We start from the raw sequence: 26098 nt of genomic DNA, 5'->3' as shown, positions 1-26098 counted from the left end.
ATGTGGTAAGTAAGAGGTAGTGACGGTCTCCTTAGAGAGAGAGGGAATGATAGTGAGAGTAAATTATGACGTTAAAAGCGACCTTCAGAGCACTGAGAAGCTGAGAAGGAAGATACCCATCACTTCTTCTCTTTTTTATTGTTCTTTTATTCCTTGGCGACCTGTTATAGTAGGCGTCTCCCCACAGCTCACTCACTCACACCCGCTCTATCTCTCTCTCACTCTAAATGTTATACCTGAAAACAACTTTCTCCGAAAAATTCAGAATCCGAACGGCATTCAGAGCATCTCTGAACGAAAAGATCTCTAGGAATGAGAAGATCACTATTCTTTCGAAAATATTCAAGATAGTTCTGAATGGAAATGTTTCATTGGATGGAGCACAATTAGGTCAATGACAGGAAAACCCCGTGATTTATTTATTTAGCGTATGGCAGATACACAACACATATTATAAAGCTCATGAGTCTCAAATGTCCACATAATATATACTATATTTTTTCAATATCTTCAAGATGTTGTGTAGTTTTTGTTCAGGAGAACATTAGCTTGTCTGACCGCCATTATATGCTAGGCATTTAGCGTAACCATAGCCTCCTCTAATACAGAGGAGGCTATGGCGTAACCCAATGTGCACCATGGAGGCGAACTGGCTTTACACATATTTGAGTAAAAAACTGATTGCTGGAACAATTTTGAGGTTAAAGAAGGTTGAAACTCTATCTAAAACCCCGTGATATGATTGATTATGATGTTGAACATAGTTGTGAGATATTATTTAGTTATGATTAATATTACTTCTACATTTAAAATGTTCTTGATTATTTTTAATATTTTATAGATTGTACAGAATAACTCTAACTTTCAAATTCAGATATACAGTACTTTCAAAGAACTTTTTCTATTGATTCAAGCCAGATCCACAGATTCAAAACTTTAAATGGTTATGTTTTGGAAGTAAATACTGTAATTAATCAGATAAATTCAAATTTCTTGTTGATACATGTTTTGGACTCAAATTTGTGTATAAGTCAAATCATAAACTCTACATCAGGGGTCTCCAACCTTTTTTATCCAAGAGCCACATTGTTAATTCTTGGGAGGCTTAGAGGGCCAATAACAAGGATGTACGTGGAATCTGACTTGTGGGGACACACACGACGTGGGATTTGGGGGGTATAAAATTATTGACCGAGCGAAGTGAGGTCTAAGATTCAAGTCGACGGTTTTGCATTCCTCTTTATGTTAATATGTTTATATCTATGTTTAAATTTTCCGCATTTACAGCGAAACACAGCAATAGATTTTCATGAAATTTGACAGGTATGTTCCTTTTTGAATTTCGCGTCGACGTATGTATAAGGTTTTTTGAGATTTTGTAGTTTACGGATAATATAAAAGGAAAGGAGTCTCCTTCGAACGCCAATATTACCTTACAAATCAGACTATAGAATTATTGATTATAAATCAGCTGTGGAGTGGATTATTGATTGCATGCAATTAATATCTCAATGTAACTTGATGAAAAATCAGCTGTCGTGTGGACTTTTAATTGCATTCAATGAGGCATGCAATTGATAACTCGAAATAGCATAGTATTTTCTCCCGACTTTTCCTGCTTTCAATTCGGTAAGCTTTTAATGATAGTAGCATAGTTGCTCACAACAAATTATTAGCATTGTCGGTACACCAACCCAAAAAGTCATTAGTTGTTTACACACCAATATCCCGCCGATACGACAGAACAGGACATAATAATTTACTCTGACTGACAGTATTAGAGGAGGCTGTGGTTTATAACTGAGCTAGGTCTACTGTTCACAGAACTACTAGTTATATTTCCATTAAAATGATATGAGGAGTTTTAAGTATGTTTAAGTAGGAAGAAACAAACCAAGTCAGTTCATTTCAATACAAAGGCCAATTTATTGAGTTTAAAAAGCTCATATGAAAACTTGATAATGCATGAATTTACATAAAGTTACCATGCTGAAAGAGAATACTCATTTTTAGTGAGAAATTGTTTTCCACTTGAAATGTCCGCCCATTTAGGATCAAACTTTGTGGTTTCGATCATTAGAATTGATTTCAAATGTTCATCTGACAAGGAAGTATTTGGATTTAACAATCTTCATTTTTGAAAATGTCTGCTCACACTTGTAGGTAGATCCAAAAAGAGAAAATCCTCGAGCATGATCTTTTATATTTCTAAAGTCTTTTTCTGGGAGAGAACTGTAAAATGGAAGTAGGTTACCTTGTTTGTAGCGTTCAAACAGGGACATGTACAGTCCATGCAGACCTTTTGCTAATGTCTCGAAATGGTTGATCTCTGCTTGTTTACAGCTAATTAATTTTACACTTATTGAGAAATGGAGTGTCTAGTAAGAGAAGAGTACTGAACTCACAGTTGTTGTCAAAAATGTGTAAAAATATATATTTAAAAAAATCTGTTGCAATAACTCTCGGCGGGCCGGACAAAATCTATCCCGCGGGCCGTAGGTTGGAGAGTCCTGCTCTACATCATAATCTCTGGAATGATTATTTCAATTATTTGTTGTCAAGGTTGAAAGCAGTTTTGGGTGAATGCCGGTTGTTTACACCTGAATTGTATCTTATTGTCCATGATTAAACTAAGCTAACTAAACTTTCATGATTATCATAGACCATTAAAATTGATTCGTATACTAGATTCGCAATCAGGCAGCACTTTTATATGAGAAATATTCAGTTTTGGTTTCGGATGCAATTCGTATCTTTTCAACTTCTAAAGTAGCCCATTGTATAAGTTCAATTTATCATGTTAAAACGTTATGCCTATCCAATTGGTACCATTTAACAAAATTAATATTTCAAGACCTCCATTAGACTGTGTCTTACCGTCTTTAACAACACTGATTCTAAGTCAATATGATTTTCACTATCAGTCTCGACTCCTTATTCCAACAGATTGAATTAATTGAATACACTTGAAATGTCACTAATTAGATTTCTATATCTGGGTTCCACTATAGTCGAGGCAATGAATGCTCAAAAAAAGGTATAGAGGGAAAAGTTTGGAACACAATTTTTGACTTACTATCTTTTAAGGACAGTAAGGGGTGAACATATCAAAAGTCCTCACTCCTACCACAGGGAGTAAGTGAGATGGAAGAATCGGAGACGGAAGGGGTTTTCTTCAAAATGTGACACCTTCAAGAGCTCATACCTAGAAAATTATGAAAAAATGTTGCAGATGAAACTTGTAGGCTAATTTGTAAGCTTTAATTTTTTATGCAACAAAAAATTCCGAAAGAATCATATTGTTCGAGATATACACAAAAAAACAAAATATGGCACTTTCAAACCACCCCCACCCCCTTAGCACAGGGGGTGGGAGTGAGGACTTTTGATATGTATAAAAGCTGCGGGGTCAAAATTGTGTTCCAAGCTTTTCCCTCAATAATCTTTCGTTGACTGGACTAATCTGATTCTACGTCGGTTATATGTTGATTTTCACTTTACCTATACCATTGAAATGAGTGAATACATTTTAATGTCAATAATTCAATTTCTATGTCGATGCTATTTATATTTCCAGTCACAATTCGTCTACATGAGTCTCGTCACATACTGCACGCATCTATAATAAATTCAGCCTTTTCTTGAACATTAGTTGCGGAATGCAATCAACGCCATCAAATGACTCATCTAAATGCTTCAGTCGTCACTCGGCTGCCACATAAAAGCAGCCCAGCATATTGAAACACCATCCTCAAAGGTCAAATAATGTTCTCTGCTGAATTATCAAGTAGAAATAAAAATGCACAGCACACCAACAATCATCCAAGATAACTTTCTTTTCACCTGACAAATACTTCTAGACAGGCCTGATAAATCGTGGTGTGATCCAAGAATCAGGTAAAAACTGTTGTAATTAATGTTCATTGCGATCTTATCTCAATCTTCATCAGATGTGTCGTCTCTGCTACTCGATACTTTGCAAAACTTCAACAGGTTTTTAATTAGCTTGATGTATGACTGTGGTAGCTACTTCAAGATACATTTCGTGATCTTGCAATTTAATTCGAAAATATTGTAGTGTTAACTATTTTTACTATGTTAACGTCAATGTTTCAAGAGTTTAGAATGTGTTATTCTGCTCTTGATCTGGTTCTCTTTTTTAAAAAGAGTTATTGTTACTGTTGGAACAAATAAATTTGATAAACTTTATATGTATCTACTAATTTCATAATTTTGTTTGTATTAAACATTTTTACTTATTTTATTATAAAAAACCTTAATCCCATATCAGTGAATGAAGTTTGTAAATAGTAATATATTATAACACGCAATAAGCAACTAATTACTTATACCCCAACACATATAATTTATAGTGGGGTGTATATTTATTAATTGAAATTATCGTTTATTCATTGTTGAAACACCGCTGATTTATGTAGTTACATTACAATACTATATTATCAATATTCTAATGTTGCATTCAATCTTCATTGTAATTAATAAGTTTTCATCATATGTGAAATTTGTTGCATAATTGGCTGTTGTACTGTAATTTATTGTAGATTCTTGTATAAACCAGAATGTATAGTAACTTACTTACTTGAATAAATAAAATTTGAATTTGAATTTGGCACTACTGAGAAAACATGTTGGAAATATTCTATACAAAATAAAGAGAACACTGATACCATGGTATTGAATAATTCGATTGTATAGTGTATGGTATCGATGTGTTATATGATGTTGAGAACATCACTATCTTATCCTTTATATTATGGAGATATACTACAGCATCTTCTCATATAACTTACAATCAAAGTTTTCTATACAAAAATAGAAAATTAAAAAAAAATTATCATCAAACGACAATGGATTTTGCAAAGATATTTTCGGTAGATTGAAAGTATAGCCAAAAAAACTATATATTATATTTAAGAAACCCATTCCAATATTCTGTTGTAGATTCAAGAAAACGTTTGCTAGAATCCTCAAAGACAAAATCGTTGAAAGCACAACAATCAATGAGTAGGTTTATCAACACTTTGAATGATAACTAATGAATTTCATTTTTCAAATAATTCAAACGATAATCATCTCAAAACCAATCAAGAGATCATTTTGGAAATCGTTTTAAAATGATTGAGTCGTTCACCGGTTTCACCATTTGCGATGATTACTGACAGTGGGACCAGGAGATTAAGTACGAAGGTGTACCCATTTGTAATGCGATTAGTATAAAAGTGGACCAGATTGATTGGTTTTGCTTTTGATGGACATTGTTGAATGTTTTCGATGATAGTCGGAATAATTGCAGTCAATTATTCTACGAGAGCGGTAACACCGGATTGGGAAGTCGCAATCAATCAAGTAATTTCAGGAACTGACGTACAAGCTAATTTATTCCGGTTAATTGGCATACAACATTGTTTGTGGTCCGGCTACAATAATTATTTCCAATGACCTGAATTGGCTCATTGTGTATTGAATTCACAATTACTTTGTGTTGCCATGTTGCAGTGGTGGCACGAAATAACTCAATTCAAAAAACAGAAATGAAGGTAAAACAATTACTTATAGGGTAAAGTGGGATTAAGCTTGTGTAATAGGAATGAGAGTAAATTATTTTTGCAAAAATTGTGACAATCACAGATGACATTACATTGGGTCAATAGAGATGCGATTTGCGCCAAAAAAATAGTTAAATAATACATAATAAAGGAAATAATTGGCCTATACACGTACGGGATATAAAGCTGCTTTTACACCAAAGCTATAAACAAAATGTTTTATAATAACTTAATCTTTATAGAATCTATTAGATTGAACGGAACTTGACAAACACATATGTTCATCATGTGTATGATAAGTTATGTGTAATCTAATAGTATCTATAAGGATTAATTTATTAACATATTGTAAATAACTTTGGTGTAAACGTAGCTGAGGGAAATAATAGGATGAATAATTCAAAAAAGACGCATTACTTCCGAAATACTGGACTGATGAACTTAAAATTTTGCATATAGATGCTTAATTTACCGAGGATGATTATGGGCACATTTTTAATTTATCAAGCTTTCAGTAGGACAAGTTTCCAGTTTGTCAAGTTTCCGATTAGACCCTTGCGGAGCACGTCTTATCTGCTAGTTTCGAATAAAACTAAGACTATAAATTGAGACGAAAATCAGTGAAAAAGGATTGTTGTATTAGTCTATCTTTCGACAATCTCATGGATAAAATAATACATATAGATAGTATTATCGGATGCTACAAATTCACAATTCAAATTGTAAATTGGAAGTATAATAATTATTGTAAACTGTTTAACATCAATACAATTCCGAGTACTATGCATTACTGATTCCGTACATGGATTTAAAACTTTAAATGAGAATCTCAATTCTCATGAATCATGAAGAGCATCTCATGATAAATTTTCTTCAGTCTTATTCCAAGGAATATCTGGATTTCAGTATGCGGTTCACATATACTTAAATAATATCGGGGCATCGAGCTTTGCTCGTTATTTATTTATTGATAAACAGAACACACTTCTTTAAAATTATTAAGGAAGGACTAACAGCCAAAGCCCAAAACTGTTTCTTCCCTGAATTTTGATTTATACACTATAAATAGTCCAAAAAGTAGGTTATGTTCCATATACTTGAATTTAGGTCAAATTTTTAGTCCAAACATTTGAAAACAGAAAAGTTCTAATTTAGATTGTTTACAAACCAAATTGAATAACAAAATAACACTTATTAATCACTTGAAACTGTAAAATAATAATCAACTTTGAAAATTATGATATAGTTCAATTTAGAATGATATTCCATGTCATGTTAACAAATCAGATATTTTGATCAAGTTGATTTAATTTCTCGTGAGATAAGCTGATTGATTAAGAGCCCCCCAGCAGCTGAGTGCATCTGCTAAAAAAGTTTTAGGGTTGAAGGATTAAAAGAAAAATTAGCTTATTTGATGAATTTGGAAACATTGCGAAAATATGTTTTTATTTTGAATATGATTATTTTTTTTGATCAATTATGAATAATTTTAACTTTCAAAACCCAAGGTTTCTTTATCTTTTAGGTCGTGATTATATTTTACAGCTGGCTATACCTCAGCTTATGGATTTCGGGGATGAGATATTTTGATTTTCCAACGACGCACTCGCTCACTCACTTCCATTATCCACAGACGACAAAAGTCTCAGCTGTTTTTCCAAGGATGAATTATCCTTTTAACCCAGTCGTTCAGCGAGTTTTCCTAGGGATTGAAACCTTGTGCAATCGAATTTTTATATCATAAACCTACTATGTTCCAAATTTCGTAAAAATAGATCCGTTGGTTGAACATGAATGAACATATAAATAACCAAATATATAAATACCGTATATACAGGAATTGCTCGATTTATATAATAGGATATAAAATGAACTGAGACGGAATACATAGCCTGAGTTTCAAATCAATATTATTCTATTCTGTCCAGCAAAGATTAAAGTCTACTATAGATTAGAAGGAACATTTTTTCAATTATTAGTCTAATTAATTAGAAACTATTTCTTCAAATTATAATCTATTATATCAATCTATAGACTGAATTAAAATATTAAGAATAATCATGTTTGGGTCACGAAAATTTCAAGTTTTATTCCTCCATGCATTCAACAACAACAACAACAACAATAATGTATTACCAAGCTGAGGTAGACTGGACTAGACTAATCTATGTGCAAGAATAGACACGTGCTTCGCTTGCATGGAGGCACACACTATTAAATGGCTTGCAACACCTGGCGACATTTTTGGGCAACAGGGCAACATTCCGCTATAAGTTTCTTGCTCGTCTTAACCTCAATCACGTCTTCTATGAATCTGGTCATCCATGTTTAGTTATCAACGATTGGCTCGACACTTTTGCTTCTGGCATCGACTATTCATTCCTTTTCCCCCACCCATTCTTTCAATTTTTCATCTCTGTTTTGCTTTACTATTTCATATCTCCATCACCTTTCAGGATTGGGCTTGAGTATCTCTTGCTAACCCAAGACCATTCTCTTCTCATCTATTTCAAGTGACAACTTTTCTATCACCATGTCCCATTCTCTGATACTCTCACAAACACACATTCTCTCTCAAGCCTATCATCCCCTTTTATTCTATTCTCTTACTCCTTGCTGATTTCTCCCTCTCACCATATTGATTCAAGATCAATCTCTCTCGTTCTACGTAAACCTGATCCCTCGCTCTTGCTCTTGAATGATCTGTCAATCCTTGTTTATCTCGTTCTCTCACCATATCAACTATCTTTCTTTCGCTTTCTCACTCCTCCTACCCCTCCATCTTGATAGAAGTGACTCATCTTTGTCACCTTTAGTTGTTGAATGACTTTCAACATCTCTGGATAACAATTAAAACGTTTCTCCGCTACAAAAATGGAGCTTGCTCTACAAGTAGTTGGCAAGGTTTCTGACAACCACTTATACAATTGAACATTTGTACTCGAGTACTTGAGACCTTTTGCAGATATAGGTAATGGTAATAGAGAAAGCATTCAATTTGAATGTAAAATTGTAGCAAGTCGTAAGCCTACCAAAGACAAAGTGGTACAATAAATAAATAATCATCACTGATTATCATAGACGTATGCTCAATAAAAAGTTGAAATAATCAATTAATACTCTTATTTAACGTTGATTTGACTGAAATTCCAGTAAACAAAGAATCAAACAAGCTTCGAAAACTTTTTTTTGATAATTATTATAGCATTATTCCAACTTCCCCAAGAATGTCTTCATGGTCGCGCTGATGAGATAAGTTAATATCCATGTGCGTGCCACTCCTGTTATAAGGGTGACTTATTCAAGAGCCGAACTTCTCTAAATACCTTTGATTAGTTCAAAAATGTCTTCCCGTGAATTGGAACCCAACTGAAGCTCCACGTCCAGATTAGATTCATCTCTCACCATCATCCGTCACATTACCCACGCACAAAACTGGAGCTCATGTAGGCTTCATCCTTATAAAAAAGTGGGCAATGTGGTTGGATTAACTGAGAAGGTGTAAGTGACATGAATACATGAATTGGTTTTTCATGCTTAGCTTTACGTGCGGCTTACAACAAAAGACGTCACGTGACTTCAAATGGCGAGAGAGGGGATTACAAGTCACAAATGCTTAAGATGACGCTTCAAGGCTTCAAACTGTCATCCAAGCCTGCAGACAAAACCGCAAGTTATATCGTGTCGCACATAATCTAAATCAGAGCCTCGTTCATTCACACTCTACGCTGTGGAAAATTTTCATAGCTCCCCACAATTCTAAGAGAAATATATTTACAACTCAATTAAACTAATAATTTACGAGAACCCTAGATCAATAATTGAAGAAGAAATGAGGAAAAATTACGTTTTTCTAATCAGTTTCTTCTGTAATTGTTAAAGAAAACATAATCTAAAGAAATCGATCTTCATCAGTGTAGATTTTTATCATCTTCAATGAATTTTCCAGATGAGATAGCTGTAGGCCTATATCTTTTTATTGAAGTCCGACAGATATTACTTTTAACATGATGAGGGGACACAGATTTCTCCTTGCACAGTTAGTACTAGTAGCATGGACAGAGTAGTGGGGAGGAGTAAGCATGCTGGGCACAATTAATTAATGGACAAATATAGGGAGAGTGCTGTTAGGTAGTGGGAGTGATTAGTGGAGGAAAGAGGCCTCTCTGTCTTCGAGAAATAGCCATGTGAAAAGTAATATCTCTCAGACTATAGACATTTTGAATTCAGAGATTTCCTACACATAGACATGGTTCGAGGAAATATATCAAGAAATAGGTCATAAAAAGGAATAATGGGCATTCTCTCAGAAATGTATAACAGGAATTATCATTATCCAATTATCTGAGAGGTGAATCTTGTTGAAAAAGGAACACTCACATTTGAAATGATATATCATTTACTTGGAACAAATATTTGAAGATCGAATATTCGAATACCCAATAATTTCATCCCTCGAAACGTGTCAGCAAACTCTTCACTAACTAGTTCAAGTAATGGGTAATATTCATAATCACAAAAGTTTTGCTTGTGTGTAACCTTGTGTGAGTGAAACTCTTCAGGCGGAACGCATGCAGCGAGGGAGAGAGTGAGAGAACAGTTAGTTCCACTAGCTCTGGAGGTGTGACATTTTCTGTTTCCACGTCACAGCACTGTGTAACTCCTCTGGTAGAAAGGCTGACAAAATAACACACACTAAACCCATAAAACTTTTGACGTCAAAAATTGTTAGATGGCTCGAAGGCTCGACTCTGTCTAATTGTTTCATTGAACATTGATTCCATATCAGTTAAGATGAATTTTCAAACTCCAAATCCAATTCTCATTAATTCGATTGAAAGAGAAGTTTAGCAATGCAGTCTATATTATCAGCGAAAGTGGTTATTCCTTTGATATTGGTTCTATTTGCATGTATCCCTCTAATTTATAGAACTTAATAATATCAAAACCTTTAATCCAAAGTCCAATTATCTGAAAAAAGAGAAGGACTTATAACTTTCTGATTTGCAGTGAACGTAGCTCGTTGATTTTTGTAAATTCGTTCGAATAAGTATAATAGTTTTACCAAATACTAGATTGAAATAAAAATCTTGGGCAAATTTTCAATTCGATTTGTAAGTTTTAATATCAAAAATGGAATTTTAAATTTTTGAAATGATAATTATTGATTTTTGTAAATTCGTTCGAATAAGTATAATAGTTTTACCAATACTAGATTGAAATAAAAATCTTGGGCAAATTTTCAATTCGATTTGTAAGTTTTAATATCAAAAATGGAATTTTAAATTTTTGAAATGATAATTGAATGTCAATCAATTAAATTCGTCAATCGATTAATTTCATTCGCCCTCAAAGTTTTCAAATTCTTCTGTATCGAAGAGGGCAGCTGAAATTCAAATTAATTCAATTTGAAAAATGTTGGTTATTTGAGTTGATACATAACATTATGTTCTTATCTGAAAATTTAAAATATAAGTTCCCTATTTTTTATATAACTTTTATTTAGAAACATGTTGTGAATAAACGTTTTTAGAAAAGTTTACGTTTTTAGAATAAGAGTAGCCCTCACCATAAAGTTAATAACATTCTGATCTATCAATCAATATTACTTGAGCAAACTTTTCATATTTTCCTCATTGGATACAAACTCATTCATACAAAGTACACGTCACGCTACCAATTCAATTTCTGCAGGCTGTTAATTGAAAGTGGGTTGCTGTCAACTCAATATGAATCAAGCACTTTCATCCAACCAATCTATTCTGATTCCAAATTTTCCTCATCCAATCCAAACTGATTCACGCAAAGTTCAACTACACTTCGTCCAGCATTATATTTCTGAACGTCTACTAATTTAATTTGACGTGAAACGGAAAATTTCGGCATGCAGTCGACTGAACCTGAATTAATCACTTTTGGTAGACCGATTCAATTTCCAAGTTTTCAAAAACTCAAGAATTCAATTTTCATGTTTTCCTCATTCAATACGATCTCATTCACACAAAGTTCATCTGCACTTCTAACATTCAATTATTTCTGAAAGTGAAATGTAACGTTTCGGCTCGGGCATTAGCATAATCCGGCGACGTCGGATAAGACGGTGGTCCGTCAGACCGCAAGCGTCTAGAAACCGGTCGGTGGGTCCCAGAGACCGACGTTTGTTATCAGAATCGTTCGCGCACCTTTTCTGGCTGGCAGGCAGACAACGCAATTCTCTGACGTCATTGGTCGTTGATCGGCCTTGGTACGCGGGTTTGCGTCCTCAACCACCTATCGCTAATAGTATGCAAATTTTCACTTTTATCTGATTATTTATTCATTGAAACTAGTCTGGAATACTAATAAACAATTTACCTCATACCTAATACACACCAATGGTGAGTTAGTCCATTGACCATGCTTTCAAGAAATGATTGAAACTTGTCTGAAATACTAATGAACAATCACCTCAAACGAAATACACTATATTGTTGAGGTAGTCCTCTGATAACCATTCTTTCATAGATATATCTTAACTTGTCTGAAACATCACCTACTCACAAACTTATACTGTATTTAAAATACTTAGGCCCGGTTGCGCAAAAGCATGTTATATACTAATCGTAATTAAATTCCACAAGAACTTTTTCTTATCAGATATCAAAGCCCATCAGAAGAATAATTCAAGAAAAGGAGGCTTCTCTGATTGGTTCTCCTGGCATTTGATCACTTTTAAAATTCAACAGGCTCTTGTGTCAACGGACTAAAGTCATTAATAATGAAGTGGCTTATTCTCCATTAATTTTTGAATCTGTATTGTCTGCTAAATGAGTAAGTTTACTGCTAAACGTTTACTCAATGAAGAAATACAGTTGGCTTACTAGAGCACTTTTCATCAATTTACCTCATACCTACGTATCATACGTACGTCATCATCCCTTAAGATTCTATCATTTTGAATGACCACTAGATGATTAATTTACTGTTGAACTGGAATGATAGTGGATAGTTAACTTTATAGCTGATTCCTGATATTTGGTCATTCAATCCATGGACTATTATTTTATTGATCTTCTTTTTCAATGAAGAAACATTTTGATTCTTCAGAAATCCTAGGTATTCTCCAATAGAGGTGACAAGGTGAATTCAGGAGGAAAAATTTCAAAGATCTCATGGAATGCCTATAAATTTAAATATTTATTGAGCTTAAATGAGAGTTCGAAACAGAATGTCGTCCATCATGTTCAACTGAAATTTTTACCAAAATTACAATTTCTATCTTCAATTTTAGACTCTCTCTCTCTCTGAAAAGCTAAACTTTATAAAATCAAGCACTTTATTTGAAATCTTATTTATAATGGTATTTTTGAATTGATGTTTTCTCAATCCCGATCTTAGATTATTATATCATTGAGTTTCCCTGCTCTCTTATGGCATAATATATAAGATGGTGGAGAGCTGGTTACACATTCATTGATTTTTGGACGTTTGCAGTTCTTAAGAATACTATTGAATTAAACAGATTATGTTCATCAAGTTCCTTTTAATCTGATAGAATTCATAAGTTCGGCAAAAATTCAAACTTCCAAAAACCTATGTGTGAGTGTAACTGGCTTTAGCCTCTAAAAATGTTTTCGGGAATAATTTGACATGATTTCGGAAACAGGCTTAAACTTTCTTGATGGATTCGAATAATGAGGATTAATGTGAAGCTTGTTTTATTAGAATACACAACCCAGCAGCTACCGCTGTCTACCAGCTGGATTGAGAGTTGGCTAGGCTCGAAACGGTCAACCAATCACGAGAGCGTGGGAGGAGCTTGCGGTAGGTTGGTGGGATTGTGAGAGGAATTGACCAATCAGGAGAGACTAGTGGCGAGTTGTTGAATGAGCCTGTATTCTTCAAGTCTTCCTCTCCATATCTTCTTTACTTTTTCCCCTCCCTTTTCGTTCTCTTCGGCAATCTTCTATTGTTGTTCCACAACATTTTTGAAACCAACTAAATTTTGCTTCAGAATTATTTTTATAAATTGATGATACTACAAAATAGTTGGCTTTATGAAATCTACTTTCGACATTATTTCGATATTTGAATACTGTTAAAACGATCAACATTAATGGATATTTTTTGTGCAAATTGTTCAAAGGTTCCAGAAGAAGTTTTGTGAAAGATTTACATTGTATTGTATACGCACAATACCGGTATTCTTTCTCACAGCTCACCTCATATTAATAGTTTATGGTAATATTTCCATTTTCCTCAATCTATCATAGTTTCTCTACGCACTCTTTTCTACAGTCCATCCTTTTCTCAACTTTAGATTCCAGGCGTTTGCTATTGTATTGGCTATTTTGTATATAACTACCAAATAATATTAATGATTCATTGGCAATCAGATAAATATATATATATTATCCTCATAAGCTTCACATTATCCTCATTATTATATATATATATATTATATATATATATATATATAATGAAAATCTTGATTATTTTTCCTTCGCCATAAATAATCATAATCCTTATCCTTGTTCCTTGATTAGTATGACAGAGATTCTCCTGCAACAAATCTTTATTTATGATGATTGTGTTCTTCAAAGAGGTACTGATAAATTAGCCATGAGATGACGCTGTAGTCTAATCTCTTCATTTGAGATATTATTCAAATATTATTATCTCTGAATTTTGAACTATTCCTTATATTTCTATATTATTCGTCACTTAGGATATTGCTCGGGAAGATTATACCATATCATCATATTGGAGAGATATCATTACAGCTCATAGGAAGCTCAGGATAAGATAATCCAAGCCAATGATGAAGATATGAAGCATTGTTATAGAATATTGCCATCATGATAGTGATCCACTCTTTGAAAACAATTCGTTTATTGATATTAATGAAAGTTTCAAACTTCAATGATTAGCTTCAATATAATATGATTGAAGCATTATGCAGACATTTTATGGAAACTTATAATATATTGTAATATACAGTTTGTTATGTATCATATATATCATAATATGTATCATATTATACTTATAATAAATAAATAATACTGTGAAGATAGAGATTAATGATAGAAACGGGGTTTGGTCTATAATTATTTGGTGATATTGTTCTAAGCTCTGATGTTTTGCATGATTACTGACTACACATCTAACTATGAAATAGAAATCGAGATTTCCAGCTCTCATTTCAGAAGAAATATTGAATTTCCAGCAACGGTACATTAGAATTCTCACACACATCTATCAAAATGTTTTGTACAGTTTCTTTGCGTACAGTTTATTTGCTTTATTACCTGCATATTTTTCTACTTCCTCCGTTATTATTTGCCCATTTTTCCTTGTAAATTATTTAGTTTCGCACGAGATGACGTCTGCTTCTTGAGATTGAGGAAGAAAAAAGAGGGAAAGAGAGGGAGTGAAGAACAGTGAGAGGGAGGAAAATATGTGAGAAAATTAGTGGAAGAAGGCCAGATAGGGTGGAGATGAGTGAGAGAGAGAGAGAGAAACGAAGGAGAAGGATAAAATTTTTCGAAGCAGAAGAAAATTTTATCTGATAGAAATAGTGATTTGTAAATTTAGGGAGGAAAGTGAGACTTTTTCTCCCTGAAGGGGAAACGTTTGGAGCCCGCGACGAAGTCAAGGGCGTCAATTTCTCCGAGGGAGAAGCTCACTTTTTTCCCGTGAAGTGAACATAATAGAACATTTTTCCTCAGCTTACATTCTTAAAAATGCATATTGTTCAACTTCCTTTTGTACAAAGCTTCTTCAAACTCTAAACATAACTCAAAACCACAGATAATGGCATAGACTATATAAACAAAAAAGCTTTAAAAGCGCAAACTTAAGAACCTAAACAACTATAAATTGACTATATTATTATCTGAGCGCTGGAGACATAGACCAAAGAGTCGCTTCTTATAGTCCCTAGTAATAAGATAGTAAATAAAATAGTAAAGTAAACACTTCACTCCATAGAGCCAAAACGTAGTGCTCTAGTATGATGTTCCAGTAAGTAAAGTAAGACCAGAGATCTTAATATGATTGAGTGACCAAGACCACAGATCATGTTTAGTTAGTCTATAGTAAGACTGTGAATAGTGAATGGAGGATAAGGTTCTTTTATTGATAGGTTTTGTTTTATCGTCATCGCGAAATGAAATCACAGCCAACTTATAAGCACGACTGTGAATATATTGGAAAATGACAAGGAAGTGAACGAATAGGAAAAGGAAAACGTGATGAACAAAAAAGTGAGGAAGTTGATGTATTTTTAGGCTATGAATTTTCTGAAGTAGCTCAATCATTTCCAAATTTGCTGTGATAATGATAGTACTGTATAATTTATTGTTATGCTATTTCAGTGTCTCATCCTAGTCAATTGAAAATCTCTAGTTTTTAAATTTCTGGGCGAAAAATTGGAGTTGTACATTGAATTGTTCTAGATCATACTTCTACGTTTTCCTGGAAACTTGGGATAACATAACTCTTGAGCTTGTGTACCTGTTAATCCCTTTCTAAGAAAATACGTGCAGTATGGTTATATGATTGTATATTCTTGGAAGTGGAGACATAGGAGTGATCTGTGGTCTAGTGGATAGAGTGCTTGCGTAGCAGCAAAGAGATCCCGGGTTCAAACCCTCTCATTACCAAAAGTTTCTTAACCAGATCACTCCCGTGTTATCGGATGGGTACGTTAAACTGTCGGTCCCGGCTGAAGTATGACAGTCGTAAGGCCAATTGACGGCTCAAATGATATATTCAGGCGGAGGTACCTTCCCGCAAGGGGCTCCCCACCAACAAAAGCCATACTAATTCACTTTAGTGGTGACAAGGTTGATAATAAGGTTGATAATAACCATACTGTACGTATTTTCTTGGAAAGGTAATTGTTGTGGAAGATACTACTAGATTTTCATGAAAACTTTGGATAATGTTCCATGATAATCCCTCTCTAAGAAAATATGGTTATTTGATTGTTATATGTATGTTTCTATGATTATATGAATACATAAAAATCTGGTGTGGTACATTCAAACAACTTTCCTTGCTCATTGAACTGTAAGCCTCATTCTCAAACGAGAATAATTTAGGGGAATAACTTAATGACGATTGGCGGCAACATATTTGAAACTACGATCAGACTACTGTATAAATTATGTGTATATATAATTGTTTTCAGAATACTTTTTCCTTTGTGTAAATTGTGAAATTCGATGATTTTTTTAAAGGTCGTCAAAACAGCTGTTCTACAGATGAAATATCTTGACTATGACTGTGTTCTTTTTATAAACTGCTCTACCTACCTACCTCATCGCATGCACGAGAAGGAGGTTACAAAGTCCATTTCTCAAGGATGGGGTGGACCCCCCCATTAGTTTCCCAGGAAAAAGACTCATGCCAGTTGTTAGAGCTGATAAATAACTATACAGGGTATGAATTTGAAAAAATCGTTAGAGCCGTTTTTGAGAAAATCGTGAAAAACATGGTTTTTTAGTAACTGTCATTTTTATCAAGAATATTACGGAGCTCCTGCAATTTTATCAGAAATGAGACTTATGTCAGTTGATAGGGCTTATAAATAGCTATCCATGGTATAAATTTGAAGAGAATCGTTAGAGCCGTTTTTGAGAAAACCGTGAAAACATGGCTTTTTAGTCATTATCCGCCATTTTTCTCAAGAATATTACGGAGCTCCTGAAATTTTCCCAGAAATGAGACTCATGCCAATTGATAGGGCTTATGAATCCATGGTATATCCATGGTTAATCCATGGTATAAATTTGAAGGAAATCGTTGGAGCCGTTTTTGAGAAAACCGTGAAAAACATGGTTTTTTTGTCATTATCCGCCATTTTTCTCAAGAATATTACGGAGCTCCTGAAATTTTCCCTGAAATGAGACTCATGCCAGTTGATAGGGATTGTAAATAGCTATCCATGATATAAATTCGAAGAAAATCGTTAGAGCCATTTTCGTGAAAAACATGGTTTTTTAGTAATTATCCGCCATCTTGAATTGAATTTTATTGAATTTCTTATTGTCGGGTCCTCATGGTATAAGAACCTCAAGTTTAAAATTTCAAGTAAATCGGTTAATTAGGAATGGAGTGTTCCAGACATACACTCTTACCCACATACACACACACACATACACACACACACAGACCAATACCCAAAAATCATGTCTTTGGATTCAGGGGATCTTGAAACGTATAGAAAACTTGAAATTGGCTACCTTAATTTTTTTTGGAAAGCAATACTTTCCTTACCTATGGTAGTAGGGCAAGGAAAGTAAAAACGTTGAAATAGGAAATTGGTGAATTTTTGTAAGCGATTAGAACACTCAACAGATATACATTGAGAATAAACCTTCTAGGACGTCACGAGAAGGCATTATGTGGAGTTTGAAAAAAACACAATAGAATAATTTGAGATTGAAAAACTAGTGTTACAAATAACAGTAAAGTAAAATACAGAGACGAGAAAATATTCAGGAACTGACGAGAAGAAGGTGGCAAGAATAGGAGACAGCACTTCAAGTTTTTTACAAGAAATCAGGTTGGAATATTGTAAAGAGATATATAGTGATAGAGGGGAGAGAAACTCAGCATGAGAATGATCTATAAAACAGCATGATTGGCCCCTTGAGTGTATTTTATAAAGAAAGAGAGGTGTACACTTTATTTAACCATAGGCTACGCCAATTCTCCTTCTCAATTCAGTTGATCTTGTCTTATCTCTCTCAATATTACTCTCTCTTTTTGTTCTCAGCTGAAGAGAAGAGATAATAGCTGATGACGTCAAAGTCGGTCTATTTCATGCATCACTTCCATATCTCTAGTGCTACTGAATAGACCTTGCAGCTCCGCACAAGAGGCACTGCATGCGATCACATTAATTCGTTCGTCTCACTTGTTTTAGGGCTCTGTTTGGAGATCATAAAATAACAAGTGCTTGTATGCCAATATGCGTAAGTATTTATGGTGCTTCTTATGATGAGAAACCGCAATAATGTGCTTTCAATTTTTTTTCATTCTGTTCCACAAAAATCAGATATATTTTTCATAATTATAGAGGACAACATTCAAGTGCTGGCTGAAACAAATTTTCTCTTCCAAATTTTGATTATGTTATACTTTATTCTATAACACTCAAGTTTTTCATGTAAATTCATTCAAATCGGATTGTTGGATAATTCTCATTTATTGACATTAGAATATTCTTTTTTGAAATGAGTATATTTTCTAAATCCATCTACAGTTAGTCAGCTATCATTATGGCAAAACGAATCATCCAAGTAGAATCCTTCAGTATTGTACACCACACACGTCAAAATAGAAATCATAGATGATTCCCATCATTTAATAGATTTAAGAGTTTGTAAAATTTTGACAAATTGTTTTAAAAGTTGACGAGTTGTTAAGAAGCTCTTCGAATATCGTGATGACCCAGCCAATGAAAAAATGAATTTATTTCCTCCTCAAATTACTTGCTACTCCCTCCACCCCAAGAAAGGCTTATGAAAATTTACGTGATTTGTCCTTTCCAGAAAATTGTGCCACCTTCTTCTTGGACTTGTGAGGAGTTCCAAGCTTCAACACCATAGGTTACAGTGAGACAATTGACGAAAATCTCATACATTGAACATCAACACATAAATAAATATATATTTTATTGGTCATAAATATTACAATAATACATGGACCATTGTCAGACAACATAAAACAATGAAGGGTTAACAACAAAACTTACAGCTATTAGTAAAAAGTATACTAAATGTTAGGATGTAGGCTACAGCGTTGGCACACCCACCCAACTCCAGTCAACCTCAAAATATTCGCCTATAGTGTACAAGCACTTAGCAAGTAATAATTCTTTTAAAACTCGCTTAAATTTATTGAGTGGCAGCTGCTTTAGATGGTCGGGAGTATGATTGTATAACTTGACTGACATATAATATACATTGTTTTGTGATTTTGTGTGTGAGTATTGTTGAACTCTCAGTTTATGACTGTTCCTTGTATTAAAGTGGTGAAAGGTACTGTTTCTTTTATATCTATTTAAATTACTATGCACATAACATAATACATATAGGACATATTATTATAATGATGGTACAGTTAATATCCGAAGGTTGACAATAAGCGGCTTACAGTGTGTTAGAGATGGCATATTGGAAATTATTCTTACTGCCTTTTTTTGGAGGATAAATATTGATTTGGCTTTCACACTGTTCCCCCAAAGAGTTATACCATACATTAAAAGACTTTGGATGTGTGCAAAATAAACATTCAGTAGAACAGATGAATTAACAGTTGCACTGAGTCTTCGTAACATGTACATGCCCTTGGCCAACCTGCCAGATATAATCTAGGTGAGCATTCCATGACAAACATTGGTCTAAGAGAAGCCCAAAAATTTAGGGGAAGGCTCATTTCAATTTCAATTGAAACTGAAATTGATGTCAGTGGTTTTTTTTATTGAGAGATAGATTGATTGTTTGCGGCACTCCAATCATTAATAACTGTGTTACTTCTTTCAAGTTCTAGATCAGGATTTGAGGCGCAGTTAATTTTCAAACCCAAGTCATCTGCAAACAAATAGCCATAATTGTTCATGCTATCAGTATTAATTGGAAGATCATTAAAATAAATGTTGAAGAGTATAGGCCCCAGAATCGAGCCTTGTGGCACGCCACATTCAACTTATCTACCACTGGACAAGACACCATCCTTATTCCATCCCATTTTGAGTCCTGAGAAGATATCAATAGAATAAAATAGATACAATAATTTTTGTACAAGTTTATTATTTGTTTTATTAAATGATGGCTTCATGCTGCCGATCTTTAGTATAATGACTTTGCTGTACAGTAACTTATAAAATATTGTACACTGGTAAATCGCTACTATAAATTATTCCTTTTCTCATAAATCAAATCAGTAAAGCACCGTTGGATAGAATAACTAATCTCGCTTTATTTAGTTGCTTGTTCACCATCTTTGTTACATTACTTTCACTGGTCGAGCACCGTCCTTGTCTAGTCCGGACATTTATATCCGTGAAATAGGCTTAACATTATAGGTGATCTGGTCCCCAGAACAAGCATTTCTAATGCATGTCTATTATGGATGTCCAGCCATAAATTATTGCTAGTTGGCTTATTCCTACAATGTCCAGATGAAACAAGACCACTATTTGCTCATAAATCTTTCACATTTCACTTTGCATGCATGCGACTCAAGGTGTATTCCAGCATATCAGTGTCCGGTTCAGTGAAAATACTTTATTCTTCCCATGAGCTCTGATGTGACTATTCCCCCCCTCAGCTCGGTCAAACAAGTATGAATAGTCTCATAAGAGTTCAAGCAAATAATATCTTCACCAACTCGAACACGGACACTGATGCTGATACGTTGGAATCCACCTCTACTCATCGTTCAACGTCAATATTAAGATTATTTTAAAGTTATTAAGGTAATCTTATTAACTTGTTCTCTTCATTTAAATAAGTTATCTTCTTTTAGAGGGACCGCTTGGTATGACTTGAAATCTTGGACAGATCTATGGAGCTAGAAATAAATTATGTAGAGACGATAATAACAGTGTCATAATCAATGTCATGGAGGAATATTGATTATTCTGCTCACAAATGAACTACACATACAATAGTGATGCAGCTAAGGCTGGCCACTAACGATAGAACATGCATGTAATGCATGATGTTTGTCACGCACATACACATGTTTATCATCAGCAAGAGGCTTAAAATAAACAACCAAAAACAATAAATAAACCAATGGAGAATTACAAATTTCAATGATAGAAAAGTTTGTTTACACAAAATAGAACAGCGAAGAAAAAATACAAAAAATCGGAGATATAAATACCTAACCTCAGCTGTGATGACACAACAATGTATCACGACTGTGTATCATACCGTTAGGGCCAGCATGTATGAAACATTTTTCAGAATTCAACAGAATCATAATAACTGATTAATCATGGTGACTCATTCTTCTATTTCATTCATATTCATTGGCCTGTCTCTGTACGCTCTCGTTACAACATACGTAGGCTATAATACGAATATAATTTAAATGCCGATTCAAATTTTCAAGTCATTGATTTCAAATATTGTTGTGATGAATAGAAATTATTTGATCTCCAACAAATAAGTAGAGTTTCCTTGACAAAAAATACAAAACAAACTACAAATGTATTTATTAGAAGCAGCATCCCATCAGTTAGTTTTGGAAGGATTTCCGGCACACTTCACACAATCATCAGGCCAGATTTATATTTAATCAAAAAGATTCTTGACTGAAGATTAACAGCATCTAATTGGAAGTTGTCCAGCCAATTTGGAATGAAAATCACGAGCTGAGCTATCTTTCAGAGGGTATGACGCAAACGGAAACTGACTGACTTGTTTTATTGCCTCTGTCCAGTCAGAGCGCTTCGTTAAGAAGATAACGAGATGTTGGAAAATCTTTTGATTTCAATTTCAGTGACCATTTTCAGTTCGATATGTTTTTTACTGCAATAAAAGTTAACAATAATAAATAGTTTCGGGTGCTCCATAACAGTGTTGTGTTTTGATTAGGTAAATTAATAGATTGAGGATAACAGGTTTAATGATCAAGTTTAATAATCAGACCAAGTTCATTATTGCGCCTACAAAAAAAATAAAATTGAGTGTTTACTACTCAAGTTCTCTATTTCTAGCTTGTTAAATGACATTTTATGCCTAGCTTATGATCAGAAATGATGAAGAATACACTCAATCTATCATCAAATTCCTAGATTAAATGAAAAAACTGAAAAAACTTTTGTTGGTAAGGTATAGAAAAATTATTTGAGTAATTGGAATGCTATTTCGAAGCTTATTAATTTATTTTATACGTTGCTAATCAAAATATCATTTTCAACTCAATATGAATGATTGGAAAAGGAACAACAGGCTTAAACCCCTTGTGATTTAATCCCATTCAGGCTTAACTTATAAGGGATCTGTGAAGAGAATGTCAACAACTGGGAAAATTATCGAATCCCCTATTAATATAATTGGAAGAATGAGAATTTATCATTCAATCAATGTTAAAAATGTGATTACAATGTTCAAATGGTAGTCAACGAATATCATTACTATTGTACTATCCCGTACTACTTTTTCCTCCTGTACCTGTACTGGTACAGTACTTTTTATATTGTACCTGTACCACTTTCTCCACTAACAACAATAACCTCCAGAGAATATTTTTCCGCCATAAAATAAAAATGTTTTTCATGAATCTTCTTCTCATGTTTATTAACTTCAAACTGTCAGCATACCTTATGGATAACACCCTCATTGAATCGGAGTGAATCTCACTAAGGATCAAAGCCTCGTGGTTTTAAAAATGTCCAATCTCCTTCCAGTAGAGATCAAAGCTTAGTTTCCGGTCTGCACAATCAACTGAACACAAGTTTAATATGTAATATACTTTGTATATGTATTGATAGTATATAATGTGGAGTGTAAAGTATATAGAATGATTCATCACGGTAGGAATGACGCATTTCAGATGACCGACCATGACCATGAAGCTGGAAGGAAAAGGCAACCATTCTTCGTAGCGTGAAATCATGGACCGCTTCATTAAGCACAACTCAGCCACAACTTGGCTGCAATCGAGCGAAATCAACTCAAAACTATCAGTATCAGTTGAATGGGGAGCATTAATGGAATATCATAAGGGAAGCTGACAGGTTTGAGTGAATCTGTGTGGGCACCAATGGCAGGCCAGCTTCATTCAGAACAAACCATCGGTCACAAAGACCACAAAGGAAATGAAGGCTCTACAGAGACCCAGAGAAATCGCAGAGGTTCTCTTTTGTCATTACAATCACTGAGGAACAAATCGTTCACAGGGAATCTTGGAGAAAATTTGAGAGGAGCGATGGAACTTGGAGTCGAAAACAACGAAAAATAGATACCGGGTCGTCGAAGGATTCCTAAATTTGGTTGATGAGTGGATATTTAGAAGTGCGAACATTTCCCATGAGTATGTAGGCTAAACTACAAAACTTGGATCTGATTGATAAGCATGAATCATTGGTCTAACCTTGGTTACTCAGAAACCATTGAAATAAGAAAACATTCAAAATATACGGATGATTGTATGACAATAATTATTGTAAGGCGGATGAAGGATATCAGAACGAATAATTAAAATAATATTCATTCCAATTGATGTGGAAAATGTTTGTGATTCATTATTTCTAATACAGTAATATTGTGAACTCAATCATCATTAAGTACATACATTTTTTGGACTCAAAATAGTGTGTGAATTAAGTTATCATTCACATAACCTCTAGACTGTGTATTCCAAATTAAGGTTTAAAGCAGTTTTGGGCGAATGCCTGTTGTTTTTGCCTGCTTGTATCTATTGTCTATGAATAAATGAAATGAAATTAATGGACCTGTCCACACTCTTATTCACAAGAGATAGAAATCAATTTACTAGTGAAAGAACCATCCAAAATCATGAATAACGATGGGAACATTGTTATCTCAATCGTCATCGTGTAATTAATAGATAAATGCTCGCCGATATTTTATTGGGTCATTATCACCGGCGAGATTAGGCCTATTATGTTATCGATTATTTCCACCCACTCGTAACTAAGTGCCTAATTCAGGCGAGAACAAATTTATTAGCGTTATCTAAATGTCACATGTCAACAATTGAGAGTAATCCATCAACTCTCTCACACCAATGACGTCAGAACAGTAAATAAACAACGAGCGGCTCAATTTCAATGAGACGAGGTGAGATGGAATGAATTACCAGTTTCGTTTTTTTCATCTACCAACTGAAATTTCTACTCTAATGAAATTGATCATCAGATAGTAAAAATTCATCGCCGCCTGAAATTCAATTTCAAGAAACATTTGTGTGCGTGTGACGTCATGAATTTGAAAATAAACCGAAACCATACCAAGGTCATCCATGGTTACAACTATTCCAGATAACGCAATTGGCAATGCAGAAATGCCAACTTTTACGAGCATATTATTATAACAATATAACAGCACACTGTGACAATAAACATATCACACTTAACAGTGCAATAGGACAAGTCTTTATTATCAGGTGGAATTACTGTACAATTAGTACATTAGTAGTACTTTTACAATTAGTAAACTGGGAGTACAGTAATTGAGAAGAGAATTTTGTGAGGATATTTTTAACTGAAATCAATCGATCAAGGATCGTAGTTATTGTTACGATAACGTAGTATAGAATTACTGTATGTGCAATACACATACATAACATTCATATACAATACATAGACTACAATGAAGCCGCTACATTCTATAGTATTTGCTTTCAATTAGAAAGTGTATGAAGCTTCAGGTTATAATATATTATGATCTAATTCAACTGATTCAACGTTGATTGACTTTATCATCTCGTCATCTTATCAATTTCTCAGTAAAATTACTTATCACATCATTACTCAACAGTTTCCAGTTTTCTCATTGTTCTCAAAGTCAACTATCTACATCAATCTTTTGATAGTATCGATACTTCATTGATATGATTGAGAGGTAACTTAATTCACCAATTTATAAATAAATATGCTTTATATGAAACTCTGATGATTTCTCCAAAATATGTGAAGCTCCCATTGAACAAATCTCCTGACGTACATGGTGGATTATTGTTCTATGAGATTGTTTATCAACACGGTAAAGATAATTTAAATTCAAAATCACATTGATAAAAATAGCCACAATTATTTATTCGGGGATTTTAAGACTTGTGAAGAAATAATCCATAGGCTTCAAATTGATTTCGGTAAAGAGTGGATTATTATTAGCGTATGGCTTTGAATGGTGGGGAGACCCAAGGGTAGTTCCACCTCGCCGTATATAGTCCAAAGTTTCCTTATGGCAAATGGGACACTAAGGTTATAGTGAGCACAATACTTCAAATTTGCACTTTTCACTTCGGAATAAAGTTAATTTTGATGTTAAAAAGTCCAAACATATACAAAAATAGTGAAAATTTTGTTACACTAGAATTCAGGACATGAATAAAAATCGTGCTTGGTGAAGTGTATATTTGAAAATTGACCGGTCTCTATAATTGAATGAGGCTTCCACCATTGAAGTTGGGAAGTTTTAAATTGTCAGGAAGCTAATGATTAGCGTAGCTTATTATTAAAGGGAGAGTTGCTTACTCGATTGAAGTATTGTACGCCTAGGAAACAGCTCTATTGGAGTTATTAGTTATTACTGTAGGCCTCATGTTCCCAAGCTTGAAAAATGTGAGTCTGCATTTTTATCTACTTATTAACTCCTCAACTTGGATGCTGATAATGAATTATATTCGAATAAGGGACACCATTCCATTCTTATTTTGATTTTCATTTCCAATTACACTGAACCCCATTGAGGAATTAAAATCCCTCACTTTGAGTCCTTAATTACCCCAACTCATTGTGGTAATTGACTGCTAGATTTTGAATTAAATGATTGACACTT

General features: G+C 33.9%; 1 protein-coding gene across 1 annotated transcript in view; it reads right to left on the bottom strand.

Moving 5' to 3' along the window:
* Window positions 1-26098, bottom strand: part of LOC111058343 — a 260023-nt gene that overhangs the window by 206895 nt on the left and 27030 nt on the right. The window lies entirely within an intron of this gene.

This window comes from Nilaparvata lugens, chromosome 11 (assembly GCF_014356525.2).
Source record: "Nilaparvata lugens isolate BPH chromosome 11, ASM1435652v1, whole genome shotgun sequence".
NCBI lineage: Eukaryota > Metazoa > Arthropoda > Insecta > Hemiptera > Delphacidae > Nilaparvata > Nilaparvata lugens.
This window is presented reverse-complemented; position numbering and strand designations above follow the sequence as displayed.